This window comes from Panthera onca, chromosome E2 (assembly GCF_046562875.1).
Source record: "Panthera onca isolate mPanOnc1 chromosome E2, mPanOnc1 haplotype 2, whole genome shotgun sequence".
Classification (NCBI taxonomy): Eukaryota; Metazoa; Chordata; class Mammalia; order Carnivora; family Felidae; genus Panthera; species Panthera onca.
Genome location: NC_138353.1, coordinates 34,789,158 through 34,812,103, shown reverse-complemented (window position 1 = coordinate 34,812,103; position 22,946 = coordinate 34,789,158). Strand labels below are relative to the sequence as shown.

The 22,946-nt window shown below is 44.2% G+C and overlaps 1 long non-coding RNA gene across 1 annotated transcript; it reads left to right on the top strand.

Moving 5' to 3' along the window:
- The first annotated feature begins 22 nt into the window (after nt 1–22).
- Nucleotides 23–19,170, top strand: LOC132690333 (uncharacterized). Its single transcript, XR_009615347.2, has 5 exons — nt 23–106; nt 11,924–12,018; nt 15,553–15,663; nt 17,220–17,310; nt 18,188–19,170. It is a non-coding gene; the product is annotated as an uncharacterized LOC132690333 (long non-coding RNA).
- Nucleotides 19,171–22,946: the final 3,776 nt, after the last annotated feature.

Genomic DNA, 22,946 nt, shown 5'->3' with positions numbered 1-22,946 from the left:
GGACTTCCACAGGCCCCGCCCAGCGCCCCTCCGCCCATCTTCCCGCGGACCAGAGCGCAGTCACCTACTTCCTCAACAATCGTTCATAACGCGCTGATGATAGCAGGTACTGATTGCGCGGCACTTACTATGCCCTTGGCACCATGTGAAGCATAGTTTGTGAAAATCCTTGCAACAACCTTGTAATCTTACCTACTATTCTGTTTATTCTCCAAATAGAGGAAACACCCAGAAAGTTCACTCGGTTTGTCAGCTTCTTCCTTCCCCCTACCTCACTGTGAGTCCTCTACTCTGTTCACCATCTGATGCTTCATACATACTAACTGCAGTTTCTCTCAGATACCTATATCCTGCATTCCTAGAAGAAAAAAACCTGACTATTAACTGGTATAAACTCAAGAGACATCTCTAAATAGGCACTGAACACCTATTATGTATCCTGGGGGAATGTATGGAGCAGGCAATTCCAGCTCTCGCTTCTGGTTAAATGAGAGGGAAAGAACCCTCAAACCAGCTCTTGCAAATGGAGTGAGGATAGCAATAATGTCGCGCTTCAAACATTTTCATACTCATCATCTCATTTAATCCTCAAAACAGTCTTATGAGATTGGTATTACTGTCTTCATTCTACAGATCGGGAACTGAGCAATAGAGTAGCTTTGATGAGTTGTCCGTGGTCACAGAGGAATGGAATCAAGCTCTGGCAGAACACAAAGTTCATGCTGTCAACTTCTACATTGTGTGTGTGTCATGGCAAGGATAGGCAAGGCAGCAGGGTAGCTACCTGTCTGTTCCCATTGGGATGGAAGACGGCACAGGGCAGAATGGGCAAACTCCTCCTCTGAGGTGGGGGTGGATGTGGTTAGAAAACAAGTTGTGATAAATGCTTGGAGTGGAAGTCAGCTGCCTTCCCCTACTGAGGGACATGCCTTAGCATCAACACGTAGTCACTAAACTCCAAAGAAAGGCTTTTGTGTTTGGGGGTAAGGTGCACAAATTTTGGGCCAGAGTGGAATTACTGGAGATGACAGTAGAGAGGCTGAGCCCTGCCATCACCTTCTTCTCTCTACTGGTAGACCTCTCTGCACTCTAGAAGCAATGCAGACCACATTTAGAAATACTTAATATTGGGGAGCCTGGGTGGCTCAGTCGGTTAAATGACCAACTTTGGCTTAGGTCATGATCTTGAAGTCCATGAGTTTGAGCCCCATATCGGGCTATGCCCTGACAGCGTGAAGCCTATTTTGGATTCTCTCTCCCCACCTCTCTCTGCCCTTCCCACACTTGCACTCTCTCTCTCAAAAATAAATAAATAAACATTTCTTTAAAAAAAGCAATACTTAACATGCTCATATGTCAGGTGATACAAATGGAGGCCAGTCCCAGGAGGGCCTGGAGCAAGAAAGGACTCTGCAGCAGGTTCACACTATGATACAAACGGCCCCATCAGTTGTGTTACATGATAGAGCAGATCCTATGGTGTTGGAGGTATCAGTGGTGGGAAAAGATGCAGTGTGAAGCTTAAAGCAATATCCAGTGGAAGAACCACAATGCAGAACCTGAGATTTTGGAAAAAGACCACATCAGGGAATTTCATGCCCTCTGAGAAACAGCTCCTGGCCTGTTACTAGACCCTGGTAGGGACGGGATGCTTAACCACGCATGCATTCAACCCTGCTTATCATGACCTGGGTTCTGTTGGACCCACTGAATCATAAAGTTGGACAGGCCCAGCTTCAGCTCATTGTAAAATGGAAATGTTCCATCCAGGATGGAGTCCCAGCAGGACCAGAGAGCATGAGTAAGCTTCATGAGCAGGAAGCCCAGAGCCACTTGTCATCAACCACACTTGCACCAGTACCCCCACTCCAGTTCACACTCATGACCATATTAGGGGAGGGGACACGGTCATATCAGCTAAAAGAGGAGGCAAAGCCTGAGCTTGGTTTAGAGATGGGCTGATTTGGAATGTGGGTACAAGCCAAAAAAAAAAATGGACGGTGGCTGCATTACAACCACATTCGTGGGAAGCCCTGAAAGACAGTAGAACAGGAAAATCTTTTCAAGGGGCAGACCTGTGAGTGGTGGACCTGGCCATCTATTTTGTATGGAAGGAGAAGTGATCTCAGATGAGAAGTGGTTACAGGGACTCATTAATGGGCAACTTTGGCGTAGGGACTCGCCACCAGCCTGGCTGAAATGTTGTTAGATGCTATAGTCTGAGAAGCTTCCTCTCCAGACTTCTCTCTCTTCTTTCTCAAATGTGAGACCTGTGTTGTGGTCTGAACACTCTCCCTGTCTACTCCTGCTTCGTCTCCTTTGTCTATCACAGGCATTTCCCCCATTAAATAAATCCCTTCATGTCTAATTCCATCTTGGCTTAGAGGACCTGAACTCACACAAATAATAAATTTCAATCTTAAATATATGATTCAAATTTAGTAGTACAGTACATGTATGAACTAAAATCTGTGCTTACCAAACAAAAATACCTTGCTGTTCTCACTCTGTTTCACTGCATTGCAGTTTTTAAATTGTGGTCACAAAAAAACCAAACACCCAACATAAAATTTAACATCTCAACCATTTCTAAGTATAAAGTTCAGTGGTGTCTGGTAGATTCACATTGCTGTGCAACCAGTCTCCAGAGCTTTTTTATGTTGCAAAACTGAAACTCTGTACCCATTAAACGATAGCTCTCCATTGCCCCCGCCCCCACCCCTGCCCCCACCCCTGCCAACCACCTTTCTATTTTCTGTCTCCATGAATTTGATTGCTTTAAATTCCTCACATAAACTCAGTCATACAGTATTTGTCTTTTTGTGACTGGCTTTTTCACTTAACATAATGTTCTCAAGGCTCATTCCTACACAGCACGTGTCAGAGCTTCCTTCCTATTTAAGGCTGAATAATATTCCATTGTATGTACACACCAATTTTTGCTTATCCACTCATCTGTCTGTCAATGGACACTTGGGTTGTTTTCGTCAGTGCTTTAAATTTTAAACGCAAATAAAAATTCCAAAACTTATTAGGTAGTATTCTGTCCGATATTTATGTATGTGCAGTGTATTGTAGGTCAATTATAACTTAATAAAGCTGTAAAACAAGGAAGCAAACAAACACGCTCTCTTCTCTATCCCAGCCTTGTACATCAGAGCACCTACTCAGTAGCTACACTTGGATGTGTAGTGAGCATGTCAAAATTAACACATCGCTTTTTCTCCTCCCTCCAGATCTGCTTTTTACCCATTCTTTTCCATCTCAGTAACTGGCATCTCCATCCTCCTAGGGACTCAGGCCAAAAAACTGGGAGTAATCCCTTACTAACCCTTGACTCCCCTCTTTTTCTCACGCCTGCATTGGATCTGTGAGCAGATCCCACTGGCTCTGCATTCAGATTAAATCTGGAACTCTTCTTATTACTATGACCACCCCTGTCCAAGCTACCATCATCTTTTGCCTGAATTATTGTGGTTGACCCCTCACTTTGCAATTTATTTCATGTCACTTACACCACCCAATAAAACCTGGGGGTGGGGGGAAAACACTACCTATTCACCAAATTTTCACCCCTTTTGTACTTTACCTCCTTCAGGTCTTTGCTTAAATTAGTATCTTTGCAATAAGCCTTCCTTAATCATCTAGGTAAAATTGAACCTCATTCCTACCCCCTCCCCCCGACCCTTGGTATTCTCTGTTTTATTTTTCCCATAATGCTTATCTTAAGTAAATTGTTATATATTTTACTTATTCATTTGTTTATCTGCCTTTCCTCCTCAGCCCCACCCCACCCCCACCAACTAAAATATAAGCTCCACGAGGACAGGGAATTTGTTTTGCACACGGATTTATCCCTAGTACCCAAAACAGATGCCCCACAGATATTTGTTAAATAAATGCAAGAATATGGGGCATCTGGGTGGCTCAGTCAATTGAGCATCCAACTCTTGATTTCAGCTCAGGCCATGATCCTAGGATCGTGGGACTGAGCCCTGCGTAGGGCTGCATGATGAGTCTGAAGCCTGCTTAAGACTCTCTCTCTCTCTCTCTCTCTCTCTCTGCCCCTCTCCCCAGCTCACACACTCTCTCTTTCTCAAATTAAAAAAAAAAAACATATATATTAAAAAATAATAATAATAAATGCAAGAATGTGAAGGCAGGGCTATGAGGAATTTAAGAGCTCAGGTTCTGGGATCGAACAGACTCAAGTTGGAATCTGAGCACAGTCACTCTTTTGTTGTATGAGTGACTCTGGAGAAGTCCCTCATCACCTCTGTCCCAAAGTCTCTTTCTCCAGAGAAAGGTGAACAAATGGGATAAATGGACAGCTGGGAAGATTCACTAAGGCAGGAGGAGGTATAGAAGAGAGGTGGCAGGAGATGTCATTTTTGGTCTAGTTCTGACACTGCATTGCCACTGTCTTCACTCCTACCTGGAGAGGGACAGTAAACCTTGGGGACCAGCATGGAGGCCATTGAGCTAGCACCAAGCTGAGAATTTCCAGACACTAGGGAGGAAAGCTAAGTCAACTGGTCATGCCTCCCTCTTCTGGGCTTAAGTCAGAGGTTGAATCCTCCTCTGAGGTGGCTGGTAAGGAAGGAAAGGTGGAGACTGTTTGCAAAGATAATCTTCCATGCACTGCCCCCTTTGACCTCCTTCCATTTATAATCCAGAATCCAGCCTTGCCTGTAAGATGACAATACGTTCCTCTCCCCAGGGTGGGTGGGTGTAGCTGGTATCAGAAAGTATTTGCTTCTTCACAAGAGCACAGCCAGCCTCAGTCGTCTGACTGCCAACTTCACTGGCTCTCCCTGCACACCCACATCCCCACCCCACCCCCAACATCTATGCCCTTCGAAAATTAAGACACATAATCTCCACTTTATCACATCCCTTGTGAGCACCAGTTATCTGGACAGCTTGTTTTCAGAGAACATAAATTACTAGATTCAATGATCTTTCAAGAAGACCTCCTTCTTCTTGGCCCCTATTGAGTCCTGGCAATTTAGCAAGCAAAATTTGTTGGTTTTGAAATAAGAACTGAGGATACAAAGGGCGGAGTGAGTACATTCAGGCTTCCTGCTCATGGCCAAAGAGTTCACACGAATACAGCCCACCATCACATCAACTTCTCACCTGTGCTGCTTGCTGATTCTCCTCTTGCCCCCTTCACATCACCACCCCTCCATCTTTGGGCTAGTGTGTCTCACACTCCAGCAACCTGATCCCTCGCTCCTCTATGCCCTAGGAGTCTAGTGACCAGGGGCTCCATTTCCCAGGATCCCTTGCGGGCTGACTTCTGGCTGGCTTCAGCCAATGAGAGACACCCACAGGAGACCGGAGGGCGGGAAGAGAGAGCGTCCAGGGGATTTGTTCGCTGCTGCCTTCCTGCTTTGGCACCACAGTCCTGGTGGGGCATAACCCCTCTGTGACCACACTCCTGTCTGGCATCCTTTCACTCATAGCACCAGCCCCCAACAGACACTGGTTTCGCCATCCCTCCCCTTCCCTTCATACCTAGAATGCTGCTGGTCCCTGGATACCTCATCATCCTTGTTGATTCCTTTAGCTCTGCCCGTGTAAGGATAAATAGTCCCTTGACTAAGGTCTATTCGGTTGAACTGAGTGGAATTCTGTTTCCTGCAGGACCCTGACTAATAAATACATCTGGACTCCACCTACCTGAAGAATTCATCTCAGCTCCAAAAACAATCCGCCCAGTAGCCAGAGAAATTTGCTGTGCATATATCCTTGGGAGAGACTACTGTTGCATATGAAGTCACTCAAAACTGTAGTCCATCAGTTCCTTTTCTAAGAGTCAGGCTTTGTTAGGGAGATGTTACTAGGTACCTAAAAGAAGTGGGAAAGGGAGTGAATTAGAGGTGGGGGTGTCAGGAGCAGAGTGTTTTAGTTGTCTAGGGTTCCAGGCTGGTTTGGCTACTGGCCACTTAACTAGAATAAGTCACTCAGTGTTTTTGTCCCTCGATTTCCACCTTTGTAAAATGAAGATGACATATTTTAAGTGACTACCCTATGCATCTTACAAGTTTACTATCAGGCTGAAATGAGATGGCGTAAGAGAAAGTAATAGTTTGGAAAGCATGACACCATGATGGGTGCCCAGGACCTCCTCCATCTGGAAGGAGTCACTACCCCAGTTTGACAACAATCTGCAGTAGATTATTAAGTGAAAAACTGACTCAGCTTGCAGGCCTTAATAATAGTGATGATAATAGGCATTATTATTTCTTAATATATTTATTACCAATTAGGTAATATCATTATTGCTTAATGAGAACACTTATAACAACTATTGTTTCAGTTACTATTTATTGATTGCTAGCTATGTGCCAGACGTTGTGCTAAGCACGTTCTACACATTCTCTCATTGCATCAGTTTGATGGTTCTGTGAGATACAGGTACCTTCTTAACCCCCATTTTACTTGTGAGGAAACTGATGTTCAGAGAAATTAAGCAACTTTCCCCAAATTACTTAGGTATTCTGGGGCTGAAATTCAAATCCAGGTTCATCCAACTTTGCTCTGTCCTCTCATTATATCCGCCTGTTAGAGCAGTAGTTCTCAGTGGGGGGTGGGGGGACAAAATAGCACCCCCAGGGGGAAGTTTGGCAGTGTCTGGAGATATTTTTGTTTATTTTAACTCTGTTAAAATGTTATTGGCATCTAGAGAACAGAAACCAGTGGTAGCGCTTGTTCCCCAGGGCTGTCATAACAAATTACCACACACAGGTGGCTGGAAACAACAAGACTTTATTGTCTCATGATTCTGGAGGCTAGGAGTCCAAAATCAAGGTATTAGCAAGGCCATAGTCCTTCTGAAGGCTCTAGAGAACAATCCTTCCTAGGCTGTGGTGTCTTGTAGTTCTATCACAATCCTTCCTTGGCTTGTAACTCTTTCACTCCAGTCTGCCTCCGTCTTCACATGGCCTTCTTCCTTGTATCTTCTACCTTGTATCTTCCTTGTATCTCCTTTTCTTATGAGAACACTAGTCATCAGATTCATGGCCCACCCTAAATCCAAGATGATTTCATCTCAACATCCTTAACTAATTACATCTGCAAAGATCCTTAATTCAAACAAGGTCACATTCTGAGGTTCTAGGTGGACACGAATTTGAGGAGACAGTATTCAGCCCACTAACCCTTCGATGCACAGGACAGCCCCTCACAACAAAGAATTATCTGGCCTCAAATTACAATAGTGCTGAGGTTGAGAAACCCTGCTTTAGAGGGAGACATTTCTTGTCTGAGAAGTGAGAAGAACGTGCCTCTGTTAATCCACACAGCTACAAACAGAAAGGGTCTCAGAGCACCTTAAAGTCCGGAGGTCACCCTCTCCTTCCACTTTTCTGAACCACTTCTTCTGATAGCCTCCAGTATCTCCATGTGGATGCTGCCCCCTGCCTGGCATTCATACAGCACTTTGCATTTTGATTTAAGAATGATACGGTCAGATCCACCCAAAGTGTTAAGCTTCAAATAGTATTAAGCTTCAAAAGAAATGCCTGCCTTCTTCTTTCACAAATGGGAAGATGCTCAAAAATCAGAGAAAGGAACTCGAGCTTGTGGGCAAGTGACTATTTGCAAGTTATGGGAGAGGGACCAGCCCTGCGAAGTGGATCATCTGATGGCTGCCAGGGCACTTTCCTCCATTCTTTCAAGAAATATTTGTTGAGCATCTACTGTGTGCTTAGCCCTGAGGATGCAGTAGTGAGCAGCAAGGCTGGTGTGCCTGCTCACATGAACCATCCAGTCTGACATGAACACTTATAATCCAGTGTGATAAGTGCTATAAGAGGGAAATGCAAGGTGCTTAGATTTCAAGTGGTCATAAAGGGTTTTCTGGAGCAAGTGAAGTCTAAGCTGAGATTTAGAGACTGAGTAAGATTCAGATGCAGGTGGGTCAGGCTAATTAGTCCAAAGTCAACCACAATTTTAGCCCCTAAGCAAAGACCAAGGGAAGAGTAGCATTGGGAGAGGAGAGAGCTTGTGCAAAGGCCCAGAGGGGAGAATGAGCATGTTTAGGGAACTGAAGGAAGGCCAGTCTATGCTTCACCCCCACAGAACAAAGCAGAGAAGGTTATTGCTAAGGTCCACCTTCTGGTTTTCCCCCTTGCCTTCTGAGGGCTCCCTTTGACTTCCCTTTCCAATTTGAGCTGTTATTAGATGCTTTCTCTTGGTGTCCATGTTGAGCACAATTCCCTTCTCAGTTTCAGGGACCCCCGTCTAGGTCTGATCCCCTGGTCAGGACAAAAGGCCTTTGATCTTATCCAGAAGCAAAAGGAGACATCAGGCATGACCAGACATCTTTGGTATCTTACAAAATGTGTAGAAATTGCTTTTGTCCCAGCCAGGGTGAGGCAGAGGCAGAGGCAGAAAGTCCTGGGAAAGCATCAGAGCTGGGGCAAGTTCATTCCCAAGGTAGCCCCCACTTTGGAAATCAGAATCAGAGGCACATAGCTGAGGCCCAGGACAGTCAACATCACTGTGCTTCCTGCTCTCTCTGGATCATGGAGGAGCAAAAGTGTTAAGAGCCTGGACTCTGGAGCTAATGACCTGAGTTCAAACCCAGCCCCAGACCATTCCTAGTTGTGTGACTTGAAGTAAGTCAACTCATTTCTCTTTATATTAATGCTGCCCCCTAGAGCAGTGTGTGTGTGTGTGCGCGCGCGCACACGTGTGCACGCACATGTGTGTGCACGTGTGTGTGTGTGCATGCAAATGAGGGGGTCATGAGAGAACTCCTGTAAGAGTTCACGGGACTTGACACCCAAAAAGTACCCAGGCCTTTGGCCTTATTTTTTTTCTCATCTTTCACCATGAACCCAGGCCCAGCCTCCTCTTTCATCCAGTTTCCAGGGAAGCTCCCTAGGCTAAGATGAATGAAGCAGGAAATGGAAAAAGAAAATAGTCCTTCCATTAGGGTATTCACTTTTTTTAAAAATTCCGGTATAATTAACACACAGCATTATATTAGTTTCAGATGTACAATATCATGATTCAACAATTCTATGCATTACTAAGTGCTCCTCATGATAATGAGTGTGATCTTAATCCCCTTCCCCTATTTCACCCCTTCCCCCACTCACCTCCCCTCTGGAAACTACTAGTTTGTTCTCTATAGGTAAGGGTCTGTTCTTTTGTTTTTCTCTTTTTTGTGTGTGCTTGTTTATTTTCTTTCTTAAATTCCATTTATGAATGAAATCACATGGTATTTTTCTTTCTCCAATGGACTTATTTCATTTAGCATTATACCCTCTAAATCCATCCATGTTGTTGCCAATGGCAAGATTTCATTCTTTTTTATGGCTGAGTAATATTCCACTATATATATACATACGTGTGTGTGTGTGTATATATATATATATATATATATATATACACACACACACACACACATATATATGTATGTATATGTATCACATCTTTTTTATTTATCTTCATCTATCAGTGGACACTTGGGTTGCTTCTATAATTTGGCTATTGTAAATAATGTTGCAGTAAACATCAGGGTACATATATCTTTTCAAATTAGTGTTTGTCTACTGGATCACTTTTTTTTAAGTAAAGTTTTTATTAAAGAGTATCATACAGGAAGCTGTGCACAAACCATAAATGCACAGCTTGACAAAATTTCAAAAACTGAACACACTTGTGTCACCAACACATGGCTGAAGAAACAGAGCATTACCTGCACCCCTGCAGGCCCTCCAAATACTCAACTGTCACCACCACCTTGTAGAGTAACCATGACCCTGACTTCTGAAGCAGACATAAGTGTTGCCTCTTTCCCTATTTATACAAATGAAATCATGCAGCCCATGTGCTCTTTTGTGTCTGACTTCCTTCACTCACCATCATGTTGATGGGAGTCATCTACATTGATGTGGGTAATCAGAGATCGTTCATTCTCATGGCTATACAGTGTTTCACTCTGTTTGTCCATTCCACTGTTGATGAGCTTTTGGGGAGTTTCCAGTATGAGACTATTGTAATAAGTGCTACTCTGAACATTCCAGTAAATGTCTTCTGGTGAACATATGTATACATTTCTGTCACATATACACTTAGGAGTGCAATTGCTAGCTAGTAGATACTGTCAAACAGCTTTCCAGAGTGATGATAGCAGGTGTTCACTTTTTCAATTTTTTTTTAACGTTTATTTATTTTTGAGACAGAGAGAGGCAGAGCATGAACAGGGGAGGGGCAGAGAGAGAGGGAGACACAGAATGTGAAACAGGCTCCAGGCTCCAAGCTGTCAGCACAGAGCCTGACGCGGGGCTCGAACTCACAGACCGTGAGATCATGACCTGAGCCGAAGTCGGACACTTAACCGACCGAGCCACCCAGGCGCCCCATGGTATTCACTTTTTAAAACAATCTGTGACACAGGGCACTATGACCTCCTTCCAGACACACACACATTTAGGAAGCATGGGTCTGTGCCAGGCACTGAATGAGCTATCAGAAGGCCATCGTGGAAGTGCCATGGGCTAGTCCTGGCCCTGTGTGCCCTGAAATCTGTCTTCTCTTCATCCCTCTCCCTTTCTCCTTCCCCTTGAATGTGTTGTGAGGGGAGGGCAGGGGTAACCTAGGGAGACTTTCAAGCTACATTCCCCAGGCTCCCGTGTCAGCTGGTGGGCCCTGGATGGAGCTCAGCAGACAGGAGAAAGGAAAAAAACTGGGGATGGGGGCTTTCTCGCTCTCTCTGTCTGGTTGTGGCTGCGTCTCTTCCATGGCTCCAGCTCCCACAAGACAGGCCTGTTGTTGTTCCGGCTTCCTCAGGTGACCCTGGCCTTTGGGCTCCAGTGACGTCACCTGCTCCCTTGCCCCTCCAGCTGACAGGTAGCCGTGACTTTTTACACTTGGTGTGTCATAGTCCTCCCCCCTCTTCCACCACCTATGCATCCAATCAATTCCCTGTAATCATACCATTTTTAGATGCTTTAGAATGATTTCCTTTTCCAGGTTGGACCCTGACTGACCCTGGCAGAGACCTCCAGGGTAAAATGACAAGTCTTATTCACCAAGCCCATTGCGCTGATGGTAGCAGATGAGACATGTAGGTGGGGGGTGGCCATTGCACCTAGGTTGCCTGGGTAGTCATCAGGACTTTCATCAGATAGGGGCAGCTGCTCCTCCCGGAGCAAGGAGCAGTGTTGGCATGCCCACCTCAGTGTCCTGCTAGCCAAGGCCACTCCTTCCAGGGCATCCCTCTGTCTGGTTCTATGGAACGGAGGTCCGTGGCTGGTCTCAGCATGAGCTGCCCGTGGTGGCTGTTTGCCTTTGTGGGGAGTAGCCTCAGAGTGAAGAATGGCATCTTAGATTTCATGGTGATCCTCGCGCCTTATGCACAGTAAATACTAATAATTCACACATGAGCATTTACTATGTGCAGGCATGATTCCGAGCACTTGACAGGTCTTAGTAAGACATGTTATTACGATCCCATTTTACAGATAGAAATTGAAGCATAGGAGCTAAAGTAACTGATACTCCACTGATGTTTGTTGATGACAATAGCATCAATAATTAGTGTGGCAGAGTGCTTAAAAACACTGGCCTTGGTGGATGCCTGGGTGGCTCAGTCGGTTAACTGTCTGACTCTTGATTTCAGCTCAGGTAATGATTTCATGGTTCATGAGATCAAACCCCCACAGCATCGGGCTCTGTGCTGACAGCACTGAACCTGCTTGAGATTCTCTCTCTCCTTCTCTCTCTGCCCCTCCCCAACTTTTGCATGCACACATGTGCATGTGCTCTCTCTCTCTCTCCAAAAAATAAATAAACTTTAAAAAGAAACAAAAAAACCTCACTGGCCTTGGATTTCAAAAGACGATGATTTGAATCTAGATTCTGCCCCTTGCTTATTTGTGATTTTCCTCTGTTTCCTTTTCAGTAAAACAAGACTAATGATGCCCACCTCCCCGATTCCTGAGCAGATCAAATAATGAGTGAGCATCAGTGGTAGTAGAGCTTGCAAAATTCAAACATGTATGTTTATGTATACATATGATATATAATGCAAAATTATACTTTATTGTGTATATGCTACAATTCAGGGTTTTGCAATCGTATGCTTATTTATGATTAGTAACTGCCTGTAAACAAGTTATGATCTTCAGATTTAACAAGCCAATGATTAACTTATTTTATCTGATAAAATAATATATATAATGAATTTGCCTATGTTATCCCAGACACTAGCCTCAGATCTTAAATTACCCCTTTTGGGATCACATTAATAATCCCAATCCAAGAGGTGTATTTTTAATACTGTGCTATCTAAAATTTTTTATTTTGAAATAATTTCAGTTGCAAAATATAATAAAGAATTGTCAGACACGTTTTACACAGATTTTCTACATTCCCCATAGGTTAATATTTTACATTTGCTTTATCATTCTCTCTTTATACATATATATATATACACACATATATATACATATATATGTACACACACACATGTATATATACACATATATATGTACATATATATGTGTATATATACATGTGTGTGTGTGTGTGTGTGTGTATATATATATATATATACATATATATATATATATATGTATATATATATATATATATAGGATGTTCATCTATATCCCTTACCCAAATGTTTCCTTTTTTCTTAAACATTTGAGAGTAGTTGCAGATCTGATGTGCCCCTTTATCCCTAAATACTTCAGTGTGAAATTTCCTAAAAGCAAGAACATTTTCTCATAAGATTATGAAAATCAAGACATAAACATTGATTTAATATTGATATCTAACATAGAGATCTAACCTAAATTTTCTCAGTTGTCCCACTAATGCCTTTTATACCAAAATAACAACATGAATTTTTCTGGTCCAGAATTGCATTAAGTGGCCACATGTATTTAGTTTCCTTCGATCTGAAACAGTATCTTAGTCTTTGTCTTTCCTGACCTTGACATTTGTGAGGAATAAAGGCCGGTTAGTTTGAACAGCGCTCCACAATTTGGGTTTGTCGTACGTTACGTTGTGATTGCATTGTAGTTCTGCATCTTGGGCAAGAGTATCACAGAAGCGATGTGTCATTCTCAGGGCAACTTGTCAGGAGGCATTTGATAATATCATCTGGTTTCAACTTTGATCACTTGGTTAAGGTGGTGCCTGCCAAGTTTCTCTGCTATAAAATTAGTGTTTTTCCCTTTGTTGTTTATAAGTATCTTGTAGGGAGATACTTTAAGTCTATATAAATATCCTGTTTCCCATCAGACCTCACCCACCAGTTTTAGTATTCTTGGTAACTCTTGCCTAGATAGATTGTTACTATGACAGCTGCCAAATGGTGATTTTTCTAAATCCACCATTCCTTTTATGTCTATTAGTCTGGATTCTACTTTATTTACTTACATCAATATGGACTCATGGATTCTTATTTTATTCTAGGAGTTGTAATCCCTTACTGTCATTCTTTGATTTGATGCTTAAATTACACCAACTTTGGCCAGCCAATGGGAACTCCTTAAAGCTGGCTACTTTGTCCTTTTGACATGTTTCCACCATTTTGTGTGTGTTTTCTTACTTTCTGGAAAACTAGATGTTCGTATATATTTCCCTTACTCAAATCTGGAATCAGCCATTTCTTCAAACAACCCTAGTTTATTTTAGTGGAGAATTTGAACCTTAACTTTAAAAAATGATGAAGGAAAGGAAGAAGGAAGAGGTGGAAGAGAAGGTGAAATGCCCAAAAGGGGGGCAGGGAGGTTTACAAATATTATAGCATATGTTTTGAGTGTTTACATTTAACAAATCAATTGTTTTATTTATTTTTTAAATGATTTTAAATTCTTTTAAAAAAATGTTTATTTATTTATTTTTGAGGTGGGGGGCGGGGGCAGAGAGAGAGAGGGAGAGATTGAATCCCAAGCAGTCTCTACGCTGCCAGCTGTGGGGCTTGAACTCACCGACGGTGAGTGAGATCATGACCTGAGTCAAGATCAAGAGTCGGATGCTTAACCAACTGAGCCACCCAGGTGTGCCCAAATCAATAGTTTTAAAACCAAAAGTATGATGCAAATATAATTGTGCTCCTCATAAGATAGTTATACCAAAAGTCTGCTTTTGAGGTTCTCCTGAATGTGGGTCCAAATCATCTCCCTGCCTCCCCAGCACACTCCATAATGCCCTATGCCAATAGTGCTTAAATGGGGAGGGGGAGGGAAATCCACAACGTGATGGTGAATCTCAGGGAGCTCAGGTCTTTCTTCTCAGAATTGACCTCAGCCCCCAACCCCTAGAGAGACTGTGCTAATATCTGTTTTATATATGAATAGATTGGGATTTTACTCAGTTTTATTTGAGGAAGCTTTAGGGCAGTGGGGCGGGAAAGGTGGTTAAGGCGAGCCAGGCTATTTGATTTCAAATCCTAGCTCTGGTGAGTGACTTAACTGCTCTAGGCCTCAGTTTCGTCATCTGTCAAATGGGGATGTTTTGCCCCCAGAGCCTTTTGGAGAGGGTGACACTGATATATGTCAAGCACAGGGAGCAGCAGCTGGCATGTGAGAGTTTTGTGCTGGTGTCCTGACTTCTGAATGAGGCCGCTGCCTTTAGAGACGTCTTTCCAGTCTACATGCATCGCTAAAATTGGGCCCTCAGGATTCCACCTGCCCTCAGGATTGGCGCCCACAAACTACAAATCATGGGCCACTCCAGCCCATCTTCATTCCTGGTCACCTGCAGGCACCTGTGCCCCAGACACCTTTCATTCACCTTTCACCTTTCACCTGTGTCACTCAGGACCCTTTCCAGTGCAAGTGACAGAATCCTGACTCCTACCAGGTTACACAAAGTAAGGACCCATCGTCTGCAAGGGTCCTTTCTCGACCTTTAGGCACGGCTGGATCCAGGGATACAATTACTCCACCAACCCCCTCAATCTCTTCTGGACTCAGTTTTCCTCTGTATTGGCTTCACTTTTATGGGGCAGCAAGATGACCAATGGCCCCAGCCTCACATCCTACCAGCTGAGCGACCCCAGAAAAGAGAATGTCTTTCCTAGTAGCTTTAGCAAAGGTCCTAAGGGCTGATGCCTATTGGCTTGTTTGGGTTACGTGCTGTGCTAGGTCTCTCCTATTTGCCCCTCCATGGCCTCTCTCCACCTCTGTGCCTTGGGAGCCCAACCCATGCAGATCACAAAAACAGACACTCTTGCCTTCTGGGTTTAGGTTGTGCTCAGCAAATGGGAGGCACATGTAAGAGACTGGAGGATAGGAAGAGGTTACCGTCAGGGTGTGGATTTTGCCCCTCTTTCCCTCCCAAGTTGCTATGAACTGTTTGTGTCCACTGAAGGTCCCATCTCCTGCCAAGGGACATTTTCCATATGACACCATTCCTCGTGGACCCAGTAATCAATTATTCCCTCTCCTTACCTCTCTAGTCTGGGAGGGATGATGGCTCCTAGCCATTGGAGGTCCCCGAGTACCACACCAGTTGTTGTTGGCTTCCCTGCATCCTGCCTTCACCTTTGTAAAAGACCCGTCATTATACTTTCCTCAGGGACCCTGCTGAATGTGTCACCTGCGTCCTGCTGATGCATATGCTCACCTCTGGAGCACAGGTGAGGTCTTAAGTGACCACAAAAGAAGGACCAGACAGAGTAACAAAGAGGTGAGTGTCAGAGTGCTTTGTCAACCCCAACGCATGGGACCATGGTGGGGGTGTCAGGCTGGAAAGCCAGGGTCCCTCTTGGTCCTAGTTTCATCCTCCTTCCTCTGAGTTTCACTGAGTGACAGGGTGAGAAAGAGAACTAGATGTGGAGTCCAGGGCCAACCACCCCCTCCCTCTTATATGTCCCACTATGTGTGACCTGAACAAGGGACTCCAATTCTCTGAGCCTCTCTTAAGCAAAGAAATCTTACCTGCCTCCCCCACAGGGCTGCTAGCAGAATTGGATAAAATTGGCTAGGGGGAGGGATGGCTGATTTCTGGAGTTCTCTATCTACTGTGTGTTGTGGGGCCTCAGGACTTTGGGGGCCCTCAGAGGCATCGCTTTCCTTCCCATCGTGGTTCCATTTGTTTCCATCTTGACCACAGAATATCTCAGCTCTCTGTCAGCCACTTTCTACATGATCTTAGAGATAATCTCCTGCACGCCCATACCCCTGTCACCAGCAATGCTACGAAAGTCAAGAGTGATAACATCTGTTTGTGGTCTCTCTCTGCCACCCTACCCGCAGGAGACTGTAATCTCCTTGAAGGCAGGGACACCGTGTTTTGTCCACTGTCATATGCCCACATCTAGGAGAAACCAGCACAGATCAAGTGCTCAGGAAGTACATGTTGAAGGAACAGAGGCAAACAGTCATAGAGAAAGACCAACTGTTGTTGTGTTACTCCTGTATGTTAAAAAGCAAAATAAAGAAGCATAAAAAGAGGGTTATAAGAATTGCCCACATGGCCAGCCTGACTATGGTAACACCTATATAACAGGCTTGTTGTAAGACTGACATGAGATTGTGCATGTAGGGCACTTGGCGCCCTGCCCAGCCAAGGGCAAGAGTGCCATCAATGCTGGGTAGATGCAGAAGCAGTGACCCATTCAGGGACCGAGCTTGTCTGAGGGGCCCTCTGCTCCTGCTAGCCTAGCTGCAGCTGCTTAGCTAACATTGGATCCCAAGCAGGGAAACCATTGTCTCAGGACAGTGTCTTGTGTCTTAAGGAGGGACGCTGTGGCAGACCAAAAAGCAAAGAGGACCTGTGGCGTTGGCTGAAAGATACTGCACTCAGTTACTAACTTGTCCTTCAGATAAGTGGTCTCATATTTTAAGATTTCAGTCTTCTCATCTGGAAAATGGGGATATTTACACTCAGTTCTTTACCTTATGGGAGGTCCTGAGGGCCAAATAAGAAAATGGCTATACTTAAAAGCTTTTTTTAATAAAAGGTCCCTAACGAAGCTCAACGGATGATTAAAAGCATTTGCTGCCTCCAAACCGCCCCCCACACACCCATAGGCCCAAGGGTGCTTAGATCCCCATTTTCAAAACTCATCCCTAGTCCCCTTCCATCCCTCCTCTTCTTCCTTTGCTCTAATCAATGGATCTTGATTGATCAATGAAGAGCCCCACCCCTCCAATCCAGGCTGGCTCCCAGATAGCTTTGTGTAAAGGCCTGGATTAAAATGGTCCCTGTTTCTACTGATTTGGAAAGAACTCCTCCTTTAGGATTGTTGAGACAGGACGCTCTGTGGGCTCCAGCCCCAACGGCAGCTCACGTGGAAGAAGAGGAGAGATCCATCTCCACCCCTCCTGAAAAGTGAGTCACCCTGTCAACATGCCCTTCTGATGTCACAGCTGGTTCTACCAGATCCCTCTGGAGCTGGGCCTCACCCCTGCCAAGATGGAACCTTCACTCTCCTCCTTTGTCAAAAGCAGGAAACACTTGCCTGACAGAACTACCAGGACCCCAGAGCCCCATTCTATTGAAAAGTCTGTCATACTATCATGGTTTTTGTCAAACAATTATTACTGAATGACAGGAAAGAGAAAACTTTCCCTTCCTCTCTGCCCTCCATCTCAATCCATGCCCTAGAATAATCCATTATTAATAGCTTAGTGTGGAACATTCCAGATTCTGTATAATGCATATTCAATTTTCTTTATTAGGACTATATTATTTTTAGAGTAGTTTTAGGTTCACAGCAAAATTGAAGGGAAGGTATAGAGATTCACCATATACTTCTTGCCCCCCCCCCGCCCCCCGCCAACATGCACAGCCTCCTCCATTACCAACATCCCCCTCCAGGGTGGCACATTTGTTATAGCTGATTAGCCAACATTTACATATCATAATCACCCAAAGTCCATAGTTTACATTACAGTTCACTCTTGGTGGTGGACATTCTATGGGTTTGGACAAATGTACAGTGACATGTATCCATTATTCTGGTACCATGTATTCTCACTGCTCTAAGAATCCTCTGCACTCCGCCTATTCACCCCCTCTCTTCACACCCAACCCCTGGCAGCCACTGATCCTTTTACTGTCTCTATCATTTTGCCTTTTCCAGAATGTCATATAGCTGGTATTATATACAGTGTGTAGCCTTTTCATACAGGCTTCTTTCACTTACTAATCTGCATACAAAGTTCTTCCATGTTTTTGCATGGCTTGGTGGCCCATTTCTTTTCAGCCCTGAAAGATACTCCATTGTCTGGAAGGACCACCATTTATCCACCCGCCTACTGAAGGATGCCTTGGTTGCTCCCAAGCTTTGGCAATTATGAATAAAGCTGCTACAAATATCCATGTACAGGTTTGGGTGTGGATATAAACTTTCAGCTCCCTTGGGTAAATATCAAGGAGTGTGATTGCTGGATCACACGGTAAGAACAGGCTTAGTTTTGTAAGAAATAGTCAAACTGTCTTCCAAAGTGGCTTTCCCATTCCGTATTCCTGCTAGCAATGAATGAGTTTCCTGTCGCCCCACATCATCTGCAGCATTTGGTGCTGTCAGTGTTCCAGAATTTGGCCTCTCTAAAATGTGGGTAATGGTATCTCATTGTTGTTTTAATTTTCCTTTCCCTGATGGTATATTACGTGGAACAACTTTTATGTTTGTTTACCGTCTAAATATCTTCTTTGGTGAGGTATCTGTGAAGATCTTTGACCCATTTTCTAATTGGGATGTTTGTTTTCTTATTGTTGAGTTTTAAGTGTTCTTTCTATATTTAGTGCCTTGTATAATAGTGCCTTATCAAATATGCCTTTTGCAAATATTTTCTCCCAATCTGTGGCTTGTCTTCTCAGTTTCTTGATGAATGTTCAGTTTAAAAAATTTAATCTAATTTTACAAGTAATACAAAAATTTATTTTCTGTGGGGGAAAAACAATGAAACGGTACAAAATCTGCCTTGATTTTTATCGTCTGAGTCCACTCTCACCACAGCCCACGGGTTATGCCTGTTATCTCTTCTGAGTGTATTCTTCCCCATCCTGCTCTATGTGTTTTTAATTGCACATGTTTCTATTTCCGTGGGGAATAAATAGCTCTATTTTGCATGCATGTGGTTTACATAAATGTTGGCATATCACACCTATTGTTTGCCAACTCTGGTCATACTGTCTTGAAAATTCATCTGTGTTAGGATGTATACAGCTACCTCATTCTAAGCATAGCATTGTGTTCCATTAAATGAATGTATTACAATGTATTTAGCTTTTAAAATTTTGGTCAAATTCATGCATATTCATGGTATTAAAAAATCAAATAATATTGTAAGGTTTCTAGCAAATGTTAGTAATGCAACACACACACACACACACACACACACACACACACACACACACCCCTGAGTCCTGCTCCTCAGAAAGTTACTATTCTTTCAGCTGTTTCTCCTGGCATTTACCTCTGTATTTCTGAATAAGATGTTTATATGCTCTTTCTATCTTTCTTTCTTTCTTTCTTTCTTTCTTTCTTTCTTTCTTTCTTTCTTTTTCTTTCTTTCTTTTTTTTTTTAGAGAGGCGGGGAGGGCAATAGAGAGGGGAAGAGAATCTTAGACAAGCTCCATGCCCAGTGCAGGACCCTATGAAGGGCTCGATCTCACAACCATGAGATCATGACCTGAGCCAAAATCAAGAGTCAGGTGCTTAACTGACTAAGCCACCCAGGCACCCTGTGCTATTTCTTGGTTTATCAATCCAAGACATGATCTACTGCCTTCCTATTGAGGTAGCTTTATACACACCATTCCCATGCACTTGCCTCCCCTCTCCCCATTCTTCCTATATAATTGCATGACAATTTTCTGGTTAAGTCAGTATTCTTGGGGCACCTGGATGGCTCAGTTGGTTGAGCATCCAACTTCGGCTCAGGTCATGATCTCACCGTTCACGAGTTTAAGCCTCACGTCGGGTTCTGTGCTGACAGCTCAGAGCCTGAAGCCTGCTTCGGGTTCTGTGTCTCCCTCTCTCTCTGCCCCCACCCCCACCCCACCTCGCTCATGCTGTCTCTCTCAAAAATAAATAAACATTAAAAAAATTTTTTTAATCAGTATTCTCTGTTTACATCAGTGCGATCTTTTATTTTTTCCTGCCAAGCGGTGGTTCTTAACTTTAACTGTCCCCAGGGAGCTTTTAAATCACCCAGGGAGCTTTTAAATAACCCTGAAGCCCAGCCTGAACCCCAGATCAATTAAGTCAGGTTATCTTCAACTTTTTCCTTGTCAGCTTTCCATTGAATGTTTTACTTCTGCTCTTACATTTTTAATTTACAATAACTCTTTCTTGTTTTCTGATTGCTTCTTGCAGCAAACATTGTTGGCATAGGCCCTTGGCATTCACCCTTGAGTGCTGCCCACAGCTGCTTACTACACATAGCTATGCAGCTCTGCCCAAGAGCTATTTTCTTCCAACCAGCATCCTCAGCCTGAGTGCAGGACAAGCTGGAGGTTACTCCCCACTGGAGGCAGTTAGTGGACCCTCGTGCACTGGCTGGGATACCTCTGAGGCATGTTCTATACCGGCTCCTGGGGTTCTCCAGAAATATCAAGCTCCAGGCGCCCACAGTAGTAGCTGGCTAGGGTAACACACCTTTTGTTGGCTTCCTTCCCTTCCCTGCCTCACTTCCCAACTCCTTGACCCACATTTCCTAGGATCACCTGCCAAAAATCCATTGCACTGGAATCATTATCTCAGAAATGGGCATTTGGGAAAACCCAAACCCAAACACTCCTTTTTTTTTCTTTTTAAATAGAATCTTATTTGTGTTTCATGGATGTGATACCTCATTATCTCTCTGTGGGTATTAATTATAGTGAGTCCTAACATCTGTTTAAAAAGTTTCATTCCTGGGGCACCTGGGTGGCTCAGTCATTTGAGCATCCGACTTCGGCCCAGGTCATGATCTCACGGATCATGAGTTCGAGCCCCACATCAGGCTGTCTGCTGTCGGCATGGAGCCCACTTTCCATCCTCTGTTCCCAGCTCTCTTTGCCCCTCCCCCACTTGCATGTGTGTGCTCTCTCTCTCTCTCAAAACTAAATCAACATTTAAATAAAGACACATATAAAATAAAATAAAATGAAGAAAAGGAAAGAAAAAGCTTCACTCCTGCCTTGGCCCATAATTATCTACTGTTTACTTTTCTGGGGTTTCTCCAATTTCCCACTATGATGAGGACACGTGCCTGACTGGCGGCATCCTGAGAGCCAGGGGGCAGGAGGAGCAGGGTTCTCCCTGGTCAGGACAGACTTTCACATAACATCCCTGGTTTTAGTGTAGCGTCTCTCCTGCCTTCCGCTGTGCCTAGTGTCCTTAGGTCCGGAGCCTCCCTCGTTCCATTTTTCTGTAGGACAAACTTCTGCCAGGGTCAGGAGGGGGTAACTTATTGGCTGCCCTAGATCTGAAAGGGGCCTTCGGTGGTTCTTCCAGTTATAATTGATAGGTAAGAAATCACCCAAAACTAATCAAAACAACAATATTCTTTTTTTTTTTTTTTTAAATCTCTCATGGTTTCTGTGGCTGAAGAATTTTGGAAAGGCTCAGAATGGGTATTTCTGGCTTGGGATCTCTCATGCGGTTGCAGCCAGAAGGTGACTGAAGCTGGAATAGCAGGGGCCGGGCACCTACTGCCCTGTCTCTCTCCGTCTCTCTGTCTCTCTCAATCTCTCTCTCTCTTTTTCTGTCTCTCTCGTCACAGGGCCACTCCGTGGGGTTCTTCCATATGGGCTTCCTCACAGCATGGGGGTCTCAGCACAGTCACACTGCTTAAGTTTCCAGCCCAGAGTCCCAGCTTCAGACATTACAGTGTCACTGCCCCCACACTCTATTGTTACAAGCAAGTCACAAGCCTGCCCCAGTCAAGGGGAGGGGACATAGACCTCACCTCTCAACAGGCGGGGTGTCACAGTCACGCTGTGGAACACAAGTGCAACGGGAGATACTTTTGTGGCCCTCTCGGGAAAGTACAACCTGCCACAGTGGTCTCACTGCTTCTCACGCAGGGTCCTAGCCATGCTTCTGTTGGCAACCCCCCTCAACCTCCCACTCATCACTCTGACTCAATTCCTGGCAGTTTTGGTCCATGAATCTTCCTGCCTCTTGGGAGGCCCCCATGCACAGATGTGCAAGCTGGGCAGTGCGTCTAGCCTAGGGGCTAGCGGGTGGCCCCACGGCTTGCTGCCACCCTCTTCTGCAGACATTTTCAGCTCTACTAACGCATCTCCTGTCCACCTCCCCAAATTGGTCAACACCTCTCATCTGCTATTGCTCTCTTTCCTGTTCTTTTTGGCTCTTTTGTGAGCTAATAACTTTTTGGTTCATTTGCTCTGGTTTTGGTACGGCTTTGGGGAGGGGGCAAAGGAAAATCTATATCCTCAATCTATCATTTTTTTTTTAAGTTTATTGATTTTGAGAGAGAGAGCAAGCGGGGGAGGGGCGGAGAGAGAGAGAGACAGAATCCCATTCGGGTTCTGTACTGTCAGCACAGAGCCCAACGCGGGGCTCCAACTCACAAACCGTGAGATCATGACCTGAGCCAAGCTCAAGAGTTGGATGCTTAACCGACTAAGCCACCCACGCACCCCTATTATTTTTTAAAGTAGGCTTCATGCCCAGCATGGAGTCCAACATGGGCCCTGAACCCACAACCCTGAGCTGAGATCAAGAATTGGATGCTCAACCCACTAAGCCACCCAGGTACCCCTCAATCTATTATTTTAATGAAAAATGCCATGTTTCCATATTTTCCCCTAATAGAAATCACTGCAATAATGCCTTAATATGCACATAAGCAAGTGTTAATACCTCTTTGTAGAGTTTACTTTTACAAAAATGGATCATACTATAATTGTTGGGTAATTTGCTTTTCTCACTTAATATATTCTGGACATCTTTTAATGTCAATATATATAGATCTGCCTCGTTCTATATAATAGCTGTGTAGTGTTCC